We start from the raw sequence: 18709 nt of genomic DNA, 5'->3' as shown, positions 1-18709 counted from the left end.
TATGGTTTGCGGATTTTCTTCCAGTTTTGGGGGTGATGCCGTTCTTGTTTGGGGTGTTTTTGACGTTTTTTGGGGACTCTGTTGGGTTTTGTTGTGTTCTCGTTGGTCATCGTGTTGGAAAAGGGTAAATTGTGGGTTTTGGAGAACATCAGGTAGGTTTAGGGTGGTTTTGGGGTGGATCTATGGTTTTGGGGGTTTTTCTTCCAGTTTTGGGGGTGATGCCGTTCTTGTTTGGGGTGTTTTTGACGTTTTTTGGGGTCTCTGTTTGGTTTAGTTGGGTTCTCGTTGGTCATCGTGTTGGAAAAGGGTAAATTGTTGGTTTTGGAGAAGATCAGGTAGGTTTAGGGTGGTTTTGGGGTGGATCTATGGTTTTGGGGGATTTTCTTCCAGGTTTGGGGGTGATGCCGTTCTTGTTTGGGGTGTTTTTGACGTGTTTTGGGGTCTCCATTAGGTTTTGTTGTGTTCTTGTTTGTCATTATGTTAAATAGGAGTGGATTGTGGGTTTTGGAGAAGATCAGGTAGGTTTAGGGTGGTTTTGGGGTGGATATATGGTACTCAGTTTTTTTTTTTTTTTAATTTTTTGGAGGGAGGGGGGGTGATCCTGGACTTTTTGTGTTGTTTTTGACGTGTTTTGGGGTCTCTGTTGGGTTTTGTTGTGTTCTCGTTGGTCATCGTGTTGGAAAAGGGTAAATTGTGGGTTTTGGAGAACATCAGGTAGGTGTTGGGTGTTTTTGGGGTGGATCTATGGTTTTGGGGGATTTTCTTCCAGGTTTGGGGGTGATCCCGATATTTTTTGGGGTGTTTTTGACGTGTTTTGGGGTCTCCATTAGGTTTTGTTGTGTTCTTGTTTGTCATTATGTTAAATAGGAGTGGATTGTGGGTTTTGGAGAAGATCAGGTAGGTTTCGGGTGGTTTTGGGGTGGATCTATGGTTTTGGCGTATTTTCTTCCAGTTTTGGGGGTGATGCCGTTCTTGTTTGGGGTGTTTTTGACGTTTTTTGGGGTCTCTGTTGGGTTTTGTTGGGTTCTCGTTGGTCATCGTGTTGGAAAAGCGTAAATTGTGGGTTTTGGAGGACATCAGGTAGGTTTAGGGTGGTTTTGGGGTGGATCTATGATTTTGGCGTATTTTCTTCCAGTTTTGGGGGTGATGCCGTTCTTGTTTGGGGTGTTTTTGACGTGTTTTGGGGTCTCCATTAGGTTTTGTTGTGTTCTTGTTTGTCATTATGTTAAATAGGAGTGGATTGTGGGTTTTGGAGAACATCAGGTAGGTTTCGGGTGGTTTTGGGGTGGATCTATGGTTTTGTCGGATTTTCTTCCAGTTTTGGGGGTGATGCCGTTCTTGTTTGGGGTGTTTTTGACGTTTTTTGGGGTCTCTGTTGGGTTTAGTTGGGTTCTCGTTGGTCATCGTGTTGGAAAAGGGTAAATTGTGGGTTTTGGAGAACATCAGGTAGGTTATGGGTGGTTTTGGGGTGCATCTATGGTTTTGGGGGATTTTCTTCCAGTTTTGGGGGTGATGCCATTTTTGTTTGGGGTGTTTTTTAAGGTTTTTGGGGTCTCTGTTTGGTTTTGTTGGGTTCTCGTTGGTCATCATGGTGGAAAAGGGTAAATTGTGGGTTTTGGAGAACATCAGGTAGGTTTAGGGTGGTTTTGGGGTGGATCTATTGTTTTGGCGTATTTTCTTCCTGTTTTGGGGGTGATGCCGATATTTTTTGGGGTGTTTTTGACGTTTTTTGGGGTCTCTATTGGGTTTTGTTGGGTTCTCGTTGGTCATCGTGTTGGAAAAGGGTAAATTGTGGGTTTTGGAGAACATCAGGTAGGTGTTGGGTGTTTTTGGGGTGGATCTATGGTTTTGGGGGATTTTCTTCCAGTTTTGGGGGTGATGCCGTTCCTGTTTGAGGTGTTTTTGACGTTTTTTGGGGTCTCTGTTGGGTTTTGTTGGGTTCTCGTTGTTCATCGTTTTGGAAAAATGTAAATTGTGGGTTTTGGAGGACATCAGGTAGGTTTAGGGTGGTTTTGGGGTGGATCTATGGTTTTGGGGGATTTTCTTCCAGTTTTGGGGGTGATGCCGTTCTTGTTTGGGGTGTTTTTGACGTGTTTTGTGGTCTCCATTAGATTTTGTTTTGTTCTTGTTTGTCATTATGTTAAATAGGAGTGGATTGTGGGTTTTGGAGAAGATCAGGTAGGTTTCGGGTGGTTTTGGGGTGGATCTATGGTTTTGGCGTATTTTCTTCCAGTTTTGGGGGTGATGCCGATATTTTTTGGGGTGTTTTTGACGTGTTTTGGGGTCTCCATTAGGTTTTGTTGTGTTCTTGTTTGTCATTATGTTAAATAGGAGTGGATTGTGGGTTTTGGAGAACATCAGGTAGGTTTCGGGTGGTTTTGGGGTGGATCTATGGTTTTGGCGGATTTTCTTCGAGTTTTGGGGGTGATGCCGTTCTTGTTTGGGGTGTTTTTGACGTTTTTTGGGGACTCTGTTGGGTTTTGTTGTGTTCTCGTTGGTCATCGTGTTGGAAAAGGGTAAATTGTGGGTTTTGGAGAATATCAGGTAGGTGTTGGGTGGTTTTGGGGTGGATCTATGGTTTTGGGGTATTTTCTTCCAGTTTTGGGGGTGATGCCGTTCTTGTTTGGGGTGTTTTTTAATGTTTTTGGGGTGTCTGTTTGGTTTTGTTGGGTTCTCGTTGGTCATCACGGTGGAAAAGTGTAAATTGTGGGTTTTGGAGAACATCAGGTAGGTTTAGGGTTGTTTTGGGGTGGATATATGGTACTCAGTTTTTTTTGGTTTTTTTTTTTTTTTGGGGGGGGGGATGATCCTGGACTTTTTGTGTGGTTTTTGACGTGTTTTGGGGTCTCTGTTGGGTTTTGTTGTGTTCTTGTTGGTCATTATGTTAAATAGGTGTGGATTGTGGGTTTTGGAGAAGATCAGGTAGGTTTCGGGTGGTTTTGGGGTGGATCTATGGTTTTGGGGGATTTTCTTCCAGTTTTGGGGGTGATGCCGTTCTTGTTTGGGGTGCTTTTGACGTTTTTTGGGGTCTCTGTTGGGTTTTGTTGGGTTCTCGTTGGTCATCGTGTTGTAAAAATGTAAATTGTGGGTTTTGGAGGACATCAGGTAGGTTTCGGGTGGTTTTGGGGTGGATCTATGGTTTTGGGGGATTTTCTTCCAGTTTTGGGGGTTTGCCGATATTTTTTGGGGTGTTTTTGACGTGTTTTGGGGTCTCCATTAGGTTTTGTTGTGTTCTTGTTTGTCATTATGTTAAATAGGAGTGGATTGTGGGTTTTGGAGAAGATCAGGTAGGTTTCGGGTGGTTTTGGGGTGGATCTATGGTTTTGGCGGATTTTCTTCCAGTTTTGGGGGTGATGCCGTTCTTGTTTGGGGTGTTTTTGACGTTTTTTGGGGTCTCTGTTGGGTTTTGTTGGGTTCTCGTTGGTCATCGTGTTGGAAAAGTGTAAATTGTGGGTTTTGGAGAACATCAGGTAGGTGTAGGGTTGTTTTGGGGTGGATTTATGGTACTCAGTTTTTTTTTTTTTTTTTTTTGGGGGGGGGGCGGGGATGATCCTGGACTTTTTGTGTTGTTTTTGACGTGTTTTGGGGTCTCCATTAGGATTTGTTGGGTTCTTGTTGGTCATTATGTTAAATAGGTGTGGATTGTGGGTTTTGGAGAACATCAGGTAGGTTTAGGGTGGTTTTGGGGTGGATCTATGGTTTTGGCGGATTTTCTTCCAGTTTTGGGGGTGATGCCGTTCTTGTTTGGGGTGCTTTTGACGTTTTTTGGGGTCTCTGTTTGGTTTTGTTGTGTTCTCGTTGGTCATCATAGTGGAAAAGTGTAAATTGTGGGTTTTGGAGAACATCAGGTAGGTTTAGGGTGGTTTTGGAGTGGATCTATTGTTTTGGCGTATTTTCTTCCAGTTTTGGTGGTGATGCCGATATTTTTTGGGGTGTTTTTGACGTGTTTTGGGGTCTCCATTAGGTTTTGTTGTTTTCTTGTTTGTCATTATGTTAAATAGGAGTGGATTGTGGGTTTTGGAGAACATCAGGTAGGTGTTGGGTGGTTTTGGGGTGGATCTATGGTTTTGGCGGATTTTCTTCGAGTTTTGGGGGTGATGCCGTTCTTGTTTGGGGTGTTTTTGACGTTTTTTGGGGTCTCTGTTGGGTTTTGTTGGGTTCTCGTTGGTCATCGTGTTGGAAAAGGGTAAATTGTGGGTTTTGGAGAACATCAGGTAGGTGTTGGGTGGTTTTGGGGTGGATCTATGGTTTTGGGGGATTTTCTTCCAGTTTTGGGGGTGATGCTATTTTTGTTTGGGGTGTTTTTTAATGTTTTTGGCGTCTCTGTTGGGTTCTGTTGGGTTCTCGTTGGTCATCGTGTTGGAAAAGTTTAAATTGTGGTTTTTGGAGAAGATCAGGTAGGTTTAGGGTGGTTTTGGGGTGGATATATGGTACTCAGTTTTTTTTGTTTTTTTTTTTTGGGGGGGGGGATGATCCTGGACTTTTTGTGTGTTTTTTGACGTGTTTGGGGTCTCTGTTAGGTTTTGTTGTGTTCTCGTTGGTCATCATGGTGGAAAAGGGTAAATTGTGGGTTTTGGAGAACATCAGGTAGGTTTAGGGAGGTTTTGCGGTGGATCTATGGTTTTGGTGTATTTTCTTCCAGTTTTGGGGGTGATACCGATATTTTTTGGGGTGTTTTTGACGTGTTTTGGGGTCTCCATTAGGTTTTGTTGTGTTCTTGTTGGTCATTATGTTAAATAGGAGTGGATTGTGGGTTTTGGAGAAGATCAGGTAGGTTTAGGGTGGTTTTGGGGTGGATCTATGGGTTTTGGCGGATTTTCTTCGAGTTTTGGGGGTGATGCCGTTCTTGTTTGGGGTGTTTTTGACGTTTTTTGGGGTCTCTGTTGGGTTTTGTTGTGTTCTCGTTGGTCATCATGTTGGAAAAGTGTAAATTGTGGGTTTTGGAGAACATCAGGTAGGTTTCGGGTGGTTTTGGGGTGGATCTATGGTTTTGGCGTATTTTCTTCCAGTTTTGGGGGTGATGCCGATATTTTTTGGGGTGTTTTTGACGTTTTTTGGGGTCTCTGTTGGGTTTTGTTGGGTTCTCGTTGGTCATCGTGTTGGAAAAGGGTAAATTGTGGGTTTTGGAGAACATCAGGTAGGTGTTGGGTTGTTTTTGGGGTGGATCTATGGCTTTGGGGGATTTTCTTCCAGTTTTGGGGGTGATGCCGTTCTTGTTTGGGGTGTTTTTGACGTTTTTTGGGGTCTCTGTTTGGTTTAGTTGGGTTCTCGTTGGTCATCGTTTTGGAAAAATGTAAATTGTGGGTTTTGGAGGACATCAGGTAGGTTTAGGGTGGTTTTGGGGTGGATCTATGGTTTTGGGGGATTTTCTTCCAGTTTTGGGGGTGATGCCGATATTTTTTGTGTTGTTTTTGACGTGTTTTGTGGTCTCCATTAGGTTTTGTTGTGTTCTTGTTTGTCATTATGTTAAATAGGAGTGGATTGTGGTTTTTGGAGAATATCAGGGTGGTTTCGGGTGGTTTTGGGGTGGATCTATGGTTTTGGCGTATTTTCTTCCAGTTTTGGGGGTGATGCCGTTCTTGTTTGGGGTGTTTTTGACGTTTTTGGGGTCTCTGTTGGGTTTTGTTGGGTTCTCGTTGGTCATCGTTATGGAAAAATGTAAATTGTGGGTTTTGGAGAACATCATGTAGGTGTTGTGTGGTTTTGGGGTGGATCTATGGTTTTGGGGGATTTTCTTCCAGTTTTGGGGGTGATGCCGATATTTTTGGGGTGTTTTTGACGTGTTTTTGGGGTCTCCATTAGGTTTTGTTGTGTTCTTGTTGGTCATTATGTTAAATAGGAGTGGATTGTGGGTTTTGGAGAACATCAGGTAGGTTTCGGGTGGTTTTGGGGTGGATCTATGGTTTTGGGGGATTTTCTTCCAGTTTTGGGGGTGATGCCGTTCTTGTTTGGGGTGTTTTTGACGTTTTTTGGGGTCTCTGTTGGGTTTTGTTGGGTTCTCGTTGTTCATCGTTTTGGAAAAATGTAAATTGTGGGTTTTGGAGGACATCAGTTAGGTTTAGGGTGGTTTTGGGGTGGATCTATGGTTTTGGGGGATTTTCTTCCAGTTTTGGGGTTGATGCCGATATTTTTGGGGTGTTTTTGACGTGTTTTGGGGTCTCCATTAGGTTTTGTTGTTTTCTTGTTTGTCATTATGTTAAATAGGAGTGGATTGTGGGTTTTGGAGAAGATCAGGTAGGTTCGGGTGGTTTTGGGGTGGATCTATGGTTTTGGCGTATTTTCTTCCAGTTTTGGGGGTGATGCCGTTCTTGTTTGGGGTGTTTTTGACGTTTTTTTGGGGTCTGTGTTTGGTTTTGTTGGGTTCTCGTTGGTCATCGTGTTGGAAAAGGGTAAATTGTGGGTTTGGAGAACATCAGTTAGGTTTAGGGAGGTTTTGGGGTGGATCTATGGTTTTGGGGGATTTTCTTCCAGTTTTGGGGGTGATGCCGATATTTTTGGGGTGTTTTTGACGTTTTTTGGGGTCTCCATTAGGTTTTGTTGTGTTCTTGTTTGTCATTATGTTAAATAGGTGTGGATTGTGGGTTTTGGAGAAGATCAGGTAGGTTTAGGGTGTTTTTGGGGTGGATCTATGGTTTGGGGGATTTTCTTCCAGTTTTGGGGGTGATGCCGTTCTTGTTTGGAGTGCTTTTGACGTTTTTTGTGGTCTCTGTTGGGTTTTGTTGGGGTTCTCGTTGGTCATCATAGTGGGAAAAAAGTAAATTGTGGGGTTTTGGAGAACATCAGGTAGGTTTAGGGTGGTTTGGGGTGGATCTATGGTTTTGGGGCATTTTCTTCCAGTTTTGGGGGTGATGCCATTTTTGTTTGGGGTGTTTTTGACGTTTTTTGGGGTCTCTGTTGGGTTTAGTTGAGTTCTCGTTGGTCATCGTGTTGGAAAAGGGTAAATTGTGGGTTTTGGAGAACATCAGGTAAGTGTTGGGTGTTTTGGGGTGGATCTATGGTTTTGGCGTATTTTCTTCCAGTTTTGGGGGTGATGCCGTTCTTGTTTGGGGTGTTTTTGACGTTTTTTGGGGTCTCTGTTGGGTTTTGTTGGGTTCTCGTTGGTCATCGTTTTGGAAAAATGTAAATTGTGGGTTTTGGAGGACATCAGTTAGGTTTTAGGGTGGTTTTGGGGTGGATCTATGGTTTTGGCGTATTTTCTTCCAGTTTTGGGGGTGATGCCGATATTTTTTGGGGTGTTTTGACGTGTTTTGGGGTCTCTGTTGGGTTTTGTTGGGTTCTCGTTGGTCATCGTGTTGGAAAAGTGTAAATTGTGGGTTTTGGAGAACATCAGGTAGGTGTAGGGTGGTTTTGGGGTGGATTTATGGTACTCAGTTTTTTTTTTTTTTTTTTTTTTGAGGGGGCGGGGATGATCCTGGACTTTTTGTGTGGTTTTTGACGTGTTTTGGGTCTCCATTAGGTTTTGTTGGGTTCTTGTTGGTCATTATGTTAAATAGGAGTGGATTGTGGGTTTTGGAGAACATCATGTAGGTTTCGGGTGGTTTTGGGGTGGATCTATGGTTTTGGCGGATTTTCTTCGAGTTTTGGGGGTGTTGCCGTTATTGTTTGGGGTGTTTTTTGACGTTTTTTGGGGTCTCTGTTTGGTTTTGTTGGGTTCTCGTTGGTCATCGTGTTGGAAAAGGGTAAATTGTGGGTTTGGAGAACATCAGGTAGGTGTTGGGTGGTTTTGGGCTGGATCTATGGTTTTGGCGTATTTTCTCCAGTTTTGGGGGTGATGCCATTTTTGTTTGGGGTGTTTTTTAATGTTTTTGGGGTCTCTGTTGGGTTTTGTTGGGTTTTCGTTGGTCATCATGGTGGAAAAGTGTAAATTGTGGGTTTTGTAGAACATCAGGTAGGTTTCGGGTGGTTTTGGGGTGGATATATGGTACTCAGTTGTTTTTTTTTTTGGGGGGGGAGGGGGCATGATCCTGGACTTTTTGTGTTGTTTTTGACGTGTTTTGGGGTCTCCATTGTGTTTCATTTGGTTTTCCATGGTCATCGTGTTGTAAAAGTGTAAATTGTGGGGTTTTGGAGAACTTCAGGTAGGTTTAGGGGGAGTTTTCACGTGGATTCATGGTATTTGGGGTTTTCTTCTTTTTGGGGGGAGTGATCCTCTCCTTTCTTCGGGTGATTTTGAAGTGTTTTGGTTTTTCCGTTGCGTTTCATTGAGTTCCTAATGTGTTTTATGGTGGTTGGGAGTGTGCTTTGGGATTAGGAGAACATCAGGTAGGTTTAGGGTGTCCTTGGGGTGGATCTATGGTATTTGGGGTTTTCTTCTATTTTTTGGCGTGATCCTGTTCTTTTTTGGGTTGTTTTTGTCTTGTTTTGGGGTGTCTGTTGGGTTTTGTTGTGTTCTCGTTGGTCATCATGGTGGAAAAGGGTAAATTGTGGGTTTTGGAGAACATCAGTTAGGTTTAGGGAGGTTTTGGGGTGGATCTATGGTATTGGTGTATTTTCTTCCAGTTTTGGGGGTGATACCGATATTTGTTGGGGTGTTTTGACGTGTTTTGGGGTCTCCATTAGTTTTGTTGTGTTCTTGTTGGTCATTATGTTAAATAGGAGTGGATTGTGGGTTTGGAGAAGATCAGGTAGGTTTAGGGTGGTTTTGGGGTGGATCTATGGTTTTGCGGATTTTCTTCCAGTTTTGGGGGAGATGCCGTTCTTGTTTGGGGTGCTTTTGACGTTTTTTGGGGTCTCTGTTGGGTTTTGTTGGGTTCTCGTTGGTCATCATAGTGAAAAGTGTAAATTGTGGGTTTTGGAGAACATCAGGTAGGTTTAGGTGGTTTTGGGGTGGATCTATGGTTTTGGGGGATTTTCTTCCATTTTGGGGGTGATGCCGTTCTTGTTTGGGGTGTTTTTGACGTTTTTTGGGGTCTCTGTTGGGTTTTGTTGGGTTCTCGTTGGTCATCGTGTTGTAAAAGTGTAAATTGTGGGTTTTGGAGAACATCAGGTAGGTGTTGGGTGTTTTTGGGGTGGATCTATGGTTTTGGCGTATTTTCTTCCAGTTTTGGGGGTGATGCCGATATTTTTTGGGGTGTTTTTGACGTTTTTTGGGATCTCTGTTGGGTTTTGTTGGGTTCTCGTTGGTCATCGTGTTGGAAAAGTGTAAATTGTGGTTTTGGAGAACATCAGGTAGGTGTAGGGTGGTTTTGGGGTGGATTTATGGTACTCAGGTTTTTTTTTTTTTTTTTTTGGGGGGGCGGGGATGATCCTGGACTTTTTGTGTTGTGTTTGACCTGTTTTGGGGTCTCCATTAGGTTTTGTTGGTTTCTTGTTGGTCATTATGTTAAATAGGTGTGGATTGTGGGTTTTGGAGAACATCAGGTAGGTTTAGGGTGGTTTTGGGGTGGATCTATGGTTTTGGCGGATTTTCTTCCAGTTTTGGGGGTGATGCCGTTCTTGTTTGGGGTGCTTTTGACGTTTTTTGGGGTCTCTGTTGGGTTTTGTTGGGTTCTCGTTGGTCATCGTGTTGGAAAAGTGTAAATTGTGGGTTTTGGAGAACATCAGGTAGGTGTTGGGTGTTTTTGGGGTGGATCTATGGTTTTGGCGTATTTTCTTCCAGTTTTGGGGGTGATGCCGATATTTTTGGGGTGTATTTGACGTTTTTTGGGATCTCTGTTGGGTTTGTTGGGTTCTCGTTGGTCATCGTGTTGGAAAAGGGGTAAATTGTGGGTTTTGGAGAACATCAGGTAGGTGTAGGGTGGTTTTGGGGTGGATTTATGGTACTCAGTTTTTTTTTTTTTTTTTTTTGGGGGGGGCGGGGATGATCCTGGACTTTTGTGTTGTGTTTGACCTGTTTTGGGGTCTCCATTAGGTTTTGTTGGGTTCTTGTTGGTCATTATGTTAAATAGGTGTGGATTGTGGGTTTTGGAGAACATCAGGTAGGTTTAGGGTGGTTTTGGGGTGGATCTATGGTTTGGCGTATTTTCTTCCAGTTTTGGGGGTGATGCCGTTCTTGTTTGGGGTGCTTTTGACGTTTTTTGGGTCTCTGTTGGGTTTTGTTGTGTTCTCGTTGGTCATCATAGTGGAAAAGTGTAAATTGTGGGTTTTGGAGAACATCAGGTAGGTTTAGGGTGGTTTTGGAGTGGATCTATTGTTTTGGCGTATTTTCTTCCAGTTTTGGGGGTGATGCCGATATTTTTGGGGTGTTTTTGACGTGTTTTGGGGTCTCCATTAGGTTTTGTTGTGTTCTTGTGGTCATTATGTTAAATAGGAGTGGATTGTGGGTTTTGGAGAAGATCAGGTAGGTGTTGGGTGGTTTTGGGGTGGATCTATGGTTTTGGCGGATTTTCTTCCAGTTTTGGGGGTGATGCCGTTCTTGTTTGGGGTGTTTTTGACGTTTTTTGGGGTCTCTGTTGGGTTTTGTTGGGTTCTCGTTGGTCATCGTGTTGGAAAAGGGTAAATTGTGGGTTTTGGAGAACATCAGGTAGGTTTTGGGTGGTTTTGGGGTGGATATATGGTACTCAGTTTTTTTTGTTTTTTTTTTTTTTGGGGGGGGGGATGATCCTGGACTTTTTGTGTGGTTTTTGACGTGTTTTGGGTTCTCTGTTAGGTTTTGTTTTGTTCTCGTTGGTCATCATGGTGGAAACGTGTAAATTGTGGGTTTGGAGAACATCAGGTAGGTTTAGGGTTGTTTTGGGGGGGATATATGGTACTCAGGTTTGTTTTTTTTTTTTTTTTTTTTGGGGGTGGGGGGATGATCCTGGACTTTTTGTGTTGTTTTTGACGTGTTTTGGGGTCTTTGTTGGTTTTGTTGTGTTCTCGTTTGTCATTATGTTAAATAGGAGTGGATTGTGGGTTTTGGAGAACATCAGGTAGGTTTAGGGTGGTTTTGGGGTGGATCTATGGTTTTGGTGGATTTTCTTCCAGTTTTGGGGTTGATGCCATTCTTGTTTGGGGTGTTTTTGACGTTTTTTGGGGTCTCTGTTTGGTTTTGTTGGGTTCTCCTTGTTCATCGTGTTGGAAAAGTGTAAATTGTGGGTTTTGGAGAACATCAGGTAGGTTTAGGGTGGTTTTTGGGGTGGATCTATTGTTTTGGCGTATTTTCTTCCAGTTTTGGGGGTGATGCCGATATTTTTTGGGGTGTTTTGACGTTTTTTGGGGTCTCTGTTGGTGTTTTGTTGGGTTCTCCTTGTTCATCGTGTTGGAAAAGTGTAAATTGTGGGTTTTGGAGAACATCAGGTAGGTTTTAGGGTGGTTTTGGAGTGGATCTATGGTTTTGGCGGATTTTCTATCGAGTTTTGGGGTGTTGCCGTTATTGTTTGGGGTGTTTTTGACGTTTTTTGGGGTCTCTGTTTGGTTTTGTTGGGTTCTCCTTGTTCATCGTGTTGGAAAAGTGTAAATTGTGGGTTTTGGAGAACATCAGGTAGGTTTAGGGTGGTTTTGGGGTGGATCTATGATTTTGGCGTATTTTCTTCCAGTTTGGGGTGATGCCGATATTTTTTGGGGTGTTTTTGACGTTTTTTGGGGTCTCTGTTGGGTTTAGTTGGGTTCTCGTTGGTCATCGTGTTGGAAAAGGGTAAATTGTGGGTTTTGGAGAACATCAGGTAGGTGTTGGGTGTTTTTGGGATGGATCTATTGTTTTGGGGTATTTTCTTCCAGTTTTGGGGGTGATGCCGATATTTTTTGGGGTGTTTTTGACGTTTTTTGGGGTCTCTGTTGGGTTTAGTTGGGTTCTCGTTGGTCATCGTGTTGGAAAGGGTAAATTGTGGGTTTTGGAGAACATCAGGTAGGTGTTGGGTGTTTTTGGGATGGATCTATTGTTTTGGGGTATTTTCTTCCAGTTTTGGGGGTGATGCCGTTCTTGTTTGGGGTTTTGACGTTTTTTGGGGTCTCTGTTTGGTTTTGTTGGGTTCTCGTTGGTCATCATGGTGAAAAGTGTAAATTGTGGGTTTTGGAGAACATCAGGTAGGTGTTGAGTGGTTTTGGGGTGGATCTATGGTTTTGGGGGATTTTCTTCGAGTTTTGGGGGTGATGCCGATATTTTTTGGGGTGTTTTTGACGTGTTTTGGGGTCTCCATTAGGTTTTGTTGGGTTCTTGTTGGTCATTATGTTAAATAGGAGTGGATTGTGGGTTTTGGAGAAGATCAGGTAGGTTTAGGGTGGTTTTGGGGTGGATCTATGGTTTTGGCGGATTTTCTTCGAGTTTTGGGGGTGATGCCGTTCTTGTTTGGGGTGTTTTTGACGTTTTTTGGGGTCTCTGTTGGGTTTTGTTGGGTTCTCGTTGGTCATCGTGTTGGAAAAGGGTAAATTGTGGGTTTTTGAGAACATCAGGTAGGTTATGGGTGGTTTTGGGGTGGATCTATGGTTTTGGGGGATTTTCTTCCAGTTTTGGGGGTGATGCCATTTTTGTTTGGGGTGTTTTTTAATGTTTTTTGTGGTGTCTGTTTGGTTTTGTTGGGTTCTCGTTGGTCATCATGGTGGAAAAGTGTAAATTGTGGGTTTTGTAGAACACCAGGTAGGTTAGGGTGGTTTTGGGGTGGATATATGGTACTCAGTTTTTTTTTTTTTTTTTTTTTTTTGGGGGTGGGGGGATGATCCTGGACTTTTTGTGTGGTTTTTGACGTGTTTTGGGGTCTCTGTTGTGTTTTGTTGTGTTCTCGTTGGTCATCATGGTGGAAAAGGGTAAATTGTGGGTTTTGGAGAACATCAGGTAGGTTTAGGGAGGCTTTGCGGTGGATCTATGGTTTTGGTGTATTTTCTTCCAGTTTGGGGGTGATACCGATATTTTTTGGGGTGTTTTTGACATGTTTTGAGGTCTCCATTAGGTTTGTTGTGTTCTTGTTGGTCATTATGTTAAATAGGAGTGGATTGTGGGTTTTGGAGAAGATCAGGTAGGTTTAGGGTGGTTTTGGGGTGGATCTATGGTTTTGGCAGATTTTCTTCCAGTTTTGGGGGTGATGCCGTTCTTGTTTGGGTGTTTTTTAATGTTTATGGGGTCTCTGTTTGGTTTTGTTGGGTTCTCGTTGGTCATCATGGTGGAAACGTGTAAATTGTGGGTTTTGGAGAACATCAGGTAGGTTTAGGGTTGTTTTGGGGGGGATATATGGTACTCAGGTTTGTTTTTTTTTTTTTTTTTTTTGGGGGGGGGGGGATGATCCTGGACTTTTTGTGTTGTTTTTGACGTGTTTTTGGGGTCTTTGTTGGGTTTTGTTGTGTTCTCGTTAGTCATTATGTTAAATAGGAGTGGATTGTGGGTTTTGGAGAACATCAGGTAGGTTTAGGGTGGTTTTGGGGTGGATCTATGGTTTTGGTGGATTTTCTTCCAGTTTTGGGGTTGATGCCGTTATTGTTTGGGGTGCTTTTGACGTTTTTTGGGGTCTCTGTTTGGTTTTGTTGGGTTCTCCTTGTTCATCGTGTTGGAAAAGTGTAAATTGTGGGTTTTGGAGAACATCAGGTGGTAGGTTTAGGATGGTTTTGGGGTGGATCTATTGTTTTGGCGTATTTTCTTCCAGTTTTAGGGGTGATGCCGATATTTTTTGGGGTGTTTTTGACGTTTTTTGGGGTCTCTTTGGGTTTAGTTGGGTTCTTGTTGGTCATCGTGTTGGAAAAGGGTAAATTGTGGGTTTTGGAGAACATCAGGTAGGTGTTGGGTGTTTTTGGGATGGATCTATTGTTTTGGCGTATTTTCTTCCAGTTTTGGGGGTGATGCCGTTCTTGTTTGGGGTGTTTTGACGTTTTTTGGGGTCTCTGTTGGGTTTAGTTGGGTTCTCGTTGGTCATCGTGTTGGAAAAGGGTAAATTGTTGGTTTTGGAGAACATCAGGTAGGTTTAGGGTGGTTTTGGGGTGGATCTATGGTTTTGGCGTATTTTCTTCCAGGTTTGGGGGTGATGCCGATATTTTTTGGGGTGTTTTTGACGTGTTTTGGGGTCTCCATTAGGTTTTGTTGTGTTCTTGTTTGTCATTATGTTAAATAGGAGTGGATTGTGGGTTTTGGAGAAGATCAGGTAGGTTTAGGGTGGTTTTGGGGTGGATATATGGTACTCAGTTTTTTTTTTTTTTTTAATTTTTGGGGGGGGGGGGATGATCCTGGACTTTTTGTGTTGTTTTTGACGTGTTTTGGGGTCTCTGTTGGGTTTTGTTGTGTTCTCGTTGGTCTTCATGGTGGAAAAGGGTAAATTGTGGGTTTTGGAGAACATCAGGTAGGTTTAGGGAGGTTTTGCGGTGGCTCTATGGTTTTGGTGTATTTTCTTCCAGTTTTGGGGGTGATCCCGATATTTTTTGGGCTGTTTTTGACGTGTTTTGAGGTCTCCATTAGGTTTTGTTGTGTTCTTGTTGGTCATTATGTTAAATAGGAGTGGATTGTGGGTTTTGGAGAAGATCAGGTAGGTTTAGGGTGGTTTTGGGGTGGATCTATGGTTTTGGCGGATTTTCTTCCATTTTTGGGGGTGATGCCATTCTTGTTTGGGGTGCTTTTGACGTTTTTTGGGGTCTCTGTTGGGTTTTGTTGTGTTCTCGTTGTTCATCGTGTTGGAAAAGTGTAAATTGTGGGTTTTGGAGGACATCAGGTAGGTGTAGGGTGGTTTTGGGTTGGATCTATTGTTTTGGCGTATTTTCTTCCAGTTTTGGGGGTGATGCCGATATTTTTTGGGGTGTTTTTGACGTTTTTTGGGGTCTCTATTGGGTTTTGTTGGGTTCTCGTTGGTCATCGTGTTGGAAAAGGGTAAATTGTGGGTTTTGGAGAACATCAGGTAGGTGTTGGGTGTTTTTGGGGTGGATCTATTGTTTTGGGGAATTTTCTTCCAGTTTTGGGGGTGATGCCGTTCTTGTTTGGGGTGTTTTTGACGTTTTTTGGGGTCTCTGTTGTGTTTTGTTGGGTTCTCGTTGTTCATCGTTTTGGAAAAATGTAAATTGTGGGTTTTGGAGGACATCAGTTAGGTTTAGGGTGGTTTTGGGCTGGATCTATGGTTTTGGCGGATTTTCTTCCAGTTTTGGGGGTGATGCCGTTCTTGTTTGGGGTGTTTTTGACGTGTTTTGTGGTCTCCATTAGGTTTTGTTGTGTTCTTGTTTGTCATTATGTTAAATAGGAGTGGATTGTGGGTTTTGGAGAAGATCAGGTAGGTTTCGGGTGGTTTTGGGTGTGGATCTATGGTTTTGGCGTATTTTCTTCCAGTTTTGGGGGTGATGCCGTTCTTGTTTGGGGTGTTTTTGACGTTTTTTGGGGTCTCTGTTGGGTTTTGTTGGGTTCTCGTTGGTCATCGTGTTGGAAAAGGGTAAATTGTGGGTTTTGGAGGACATCAGGTAGGTTTAGGGTGGTTTTGGGGTGGATCTATGGTTTTGGCGTATTTTCTTCCAGTTTTGGGGGTGATGCCGATATTTTTTGGGGTGTTTTTGACGTGTTTTGTGGTCTCCATTAGGTTTTGTTGTGTTCTTGTTGGTCATTATGTTAAATAGGAGTGGATTGTGGGTTTTGGAGAAGATCAGGTAGGTTTAGGGTGGTTTTGGGGTGGATCTATGGTTTTGGCAGATTTTCTTCCAGTTTTGGGGGTGATGCCGTTCTTGTTTGGGGTGTTTTTTAATGTTTATGGGGTCTCTGTTTGGTTTTGTTGGGTTCTCGTTGGTCATCATGGTGGAAACGTGTAAATTGTGGGTTTTGGAGAACATCAGGTAGGTTTAGGGTTGTTTTGGGGGGGATATATGGTACTCAGGTTTGTTTTTTTTTTTTTTTTTTGGGGGGGGGGGGATGATCCTGGACTTTTTGTGTTGTTTTTGACGTGTTTTGGGGTCTTTGTTGGGTTTTGTTGTGTTCTCGTTAGTCATTATGTTAAATAGGAGTGGATTGTGGGTTTTGGAGAACATCAGGTAGGTTTAGGGTGGTTTTGGGGTGGATCTATGGTTTTGGTGGATTTTCTTCCAGTTTTGGGGTTGATGCCGTTATTGTTTGGGGTGCTTTTGACGTTTTTTGGGGTCTCTGTTTGGTTTTGTTGGGTTCTCCTTGTTCATCGTGTTGGAAAAGTGTAAATTGTGGGTTTTGGAGAACATCAGGTAGGTTTAGGATGGTTTTGGGGTGGATCTATTGTTTTGGCGTATTTTCTTCCAGTTTTAGGGTGATGCCGATATTTTTTGGGGTGTTTTTGACGTTTTTTTGGGGTCTCTGTTGGGTTTAGTTGGGTTCTTGTTGGTCATCGTGTTGGAAAAGGGTAAATTGTGGGTTTTGGAGAACATCAGGTAGGTGTTGGGTGTTTTTGGGATGGATCTATTGTTTTGGCGTATTTTCTTCCAGTTTTGGGGGTGATGCCGTTCTTGTTTGGGGTGTTTTTGACGTTTTTTGGGGTCTCTGTTGGGTTTAGTTGGGTTCTCGTTGGTCATCGTGTTGGAAAAGGGTAAATTGTTGGTTTTGGAGAACATCAGGTAGGTTTAGGGTGGTTTTGGGGTGGATCTATGGTTTTGGCGTATTTTCTTCCAGGTTTGGGGGTGATGCCGATATTTTTTGGGGTGTTTTTGACGTGTTTTGGGGTCTCCATTAGGTTTTGTTGTGTTCTTGTTTGTCATTATGTTAAATAGGAGTGGATTGTGGGTTTTGGAGAAGATCAGGTAGGTTTAGGGTGGTTTTGGGGTGGATATATGGTACTCAGTTTTTTTTTTTTTTTTAATTTTTGGGGGGGGGGGGATGATCCTGGACTTTTTGTGTTGTTTTTGACGTGTTTTGGGGTCTCTGTTGGGTTTTGTTGTGTTCTCGTTGGTCTTCATGGTGGAAAAGGGTAAATTGTGGGTTTTGGAGAACATCAGGTAGGTTTAGGGAGGTTTTGCGGTGGCTCTATGGTTTTGGTGTATTTTCTTCCAGTTTTGGGGGTGATCCCGATATTTTTTGGGCTGTTTTTGACGTGTTTTGAGGTCTCCATTAGGTTTTGTTGTGTTCTTGTTGGTCATTATGTTAAATAGGAGTGGATTGTGGGTTTTGGAGAAGATCAGGTAGGTTTAGGGTGGTTTTGGGGTGGATCTATGGTTTTGGCGGATTTTCTTCCATTTTTGGGGGTGATGCCATTCTTGTTTGGGGTGCTTTTGACGTTTTTTGGGGTCTCTGTTGGGTTTTGTTGTGTTCTCGTTGTTCATCGTGTTGGAAAAGTGTAAATTGTGGGTTTTGGAGGACATCAGGTAGGTGTAGGGTGGTTTTGGGTTGGATCTATTGTTTTGGCGTATTTTCTTCCAGTTTTGGGGGTGATGCCGATATTTTTTGGGGTGTTTTTGACGTTTTTTGGGGTCTCTATTGGGTTTTGTTGGGTTCTCGTTGGTCATCGTGTTGGAAAAGGGTAAATTGTGGGTTTTGGAGAACATCAGGTAGGTGTTGGGTGTTTTTGGGGTGGATCTATTGTTTTGGGGGATTTTCTTCCAGTTTTGGGGGTGATGCCGTTCTTGTTTGGGGTGTTTTTGACGTTTTTTGGGGTCTCTGTTGTGTTTTGTTGGGTTCTCGTTGTTCATCGTTTTGGAAAAATGTAAATTGTGGGTTTTGGAGGACATCAGTTAGGTTTAGGGTGGTTTTGGGCTGGATCTATGGTTTTGGCGGATTTTCTTCCAGTTTTGGGGGTGATGCCGTTCTTGTTTGGGGTGTTTTTGACGTGTTTTGTGGTCTCCATTAGGTTTTGTTGTGTTCTTGTTTGTCATTATGTTAAATAGGAGTGGATTGTGGGTTTTGGAGAAGATCAGGTAGGTTTCGGGTGGTTTTGGGGTGGATCTATGGTTTTGGCGTATTTTCTTCCAGTTTTGGGGGTGATGCCGTTCTTGTTTGGGGTGTTTTTGACGTTTTTTGGGGTCTCTGTTGGGTTTTGTTGGGTTCTCGTTGGTCATCGTGTTGGAAAAGGGTAAATTGTGGGTTTTGGAGGACATCAGGTAGGTTTAGGGTGGTTTTGGGGTGGATCTATGGTTTTGGGGGATTTTCTTCCAGTTTTGGGGGTGATGCCGATATTTTTTGGGGTGTTTTTGACGTGTTTTGTGGTCTCCATTAGGTTTTGTTGTGTTCTTGTTTGTCATTATGTTAAATAGGAGTGGATTGTGGGTTTTGGAGAACATCAGGTAGGTTTAGGGTGGTTTTGGGGTGGATCTATGGTTTTGTCGGATTTTCTTCCAGTTTTGGGGGTGATGCCGTTCTTGTCTGGGGTGTTTTTGACGTTTTTTGGGGTCTCTGTTGGGTTTTGTTGGGTTCTCGTTGGTCATCGTGTTGGAAAAGTGTAAATTGTGGGTTTTGGAGAACATCAGGTAGGTTATGGTTGGTTTTGGGGTGCATCTATGGTTTTGGGGGATTTTCTTCCAGTTTTGGGGGTGATGCCATTTTTGTTTGGGGTGTTTTTTAAGGTTTTTGGGGTGTCTGTTTGGTTTTGTTGGGTTCTCGTTGGTCATCATGGTGGAAAAGTGTAAATTGTGGGTTTTGTAGAACATCAGGTAGGTTTAGGGTTGTTTTGGGGTGGATATATGGTACTCAGTTTTTTTTTTTTTTTTTTTTTTTTTGGGGGGGGTGGGATGATCCTGGACTTTTTGTGTGGTTTTTGACGTGTTTTGGGGTCTCTGTTAGGTTTTGTTGTGTTCTCGTTGGTCATCATGGTGGAAAAGGGTAAATTGTGGGTTTTGGAGAACATCAGGTAGGTTTAGGGTGGTTTTGGGGTGGATCTATTGTTTTGGCGTATTTTCTTCCAGTTTTGGGGGTGATGCCGATATTTTCTGGGGTGTTTTTTAAGTTTTT

The 18709-nt window shown here is 43.0% G+C and overlaps 1 long non-coding RNA gene across 1 annotated transcript in view; it reads left to right on the top strand.

Annotated features, from left to right (window-relative positions):
- Positions 1–16672: 16672 nt before the first annotated feature.
- Positions 16673–18709, top strand: part of LOC309891201 — a 58353-nt gene continuing 56316 nt past the window's right edge. The window contains exons 1-2 of the long non-coding RNA XR_014319481.1: positions 16673–16697; positions 18542–18612. This is a non-coding gene — a long non-coding RNA (uncharacterized lncRNA). The remainder of the gene's footprint in view (positions 16698–18541; positions 18613–18709) is intronic.

Source organism: Aythya marila (genome assembly GCF_965140915.1).
Source record: "Aythya marila genome assembly, contig: HAP1_HAP1_SCAFFOLD_297, whole genome shotgun sequence".
In the NCBI taxonomy this organism is placed as follows: domain Eukaryota; kingdom Metazoa; phylum Chordata; class Aves; order Anseriformes; family Anatidae; genus Aythya; species Aythya marila.
The sequence above is the reverse complement of the archived record's forward strand: the minus strand, read 5'-3'. Positions and strand labels throughout refer to the sequence as shown.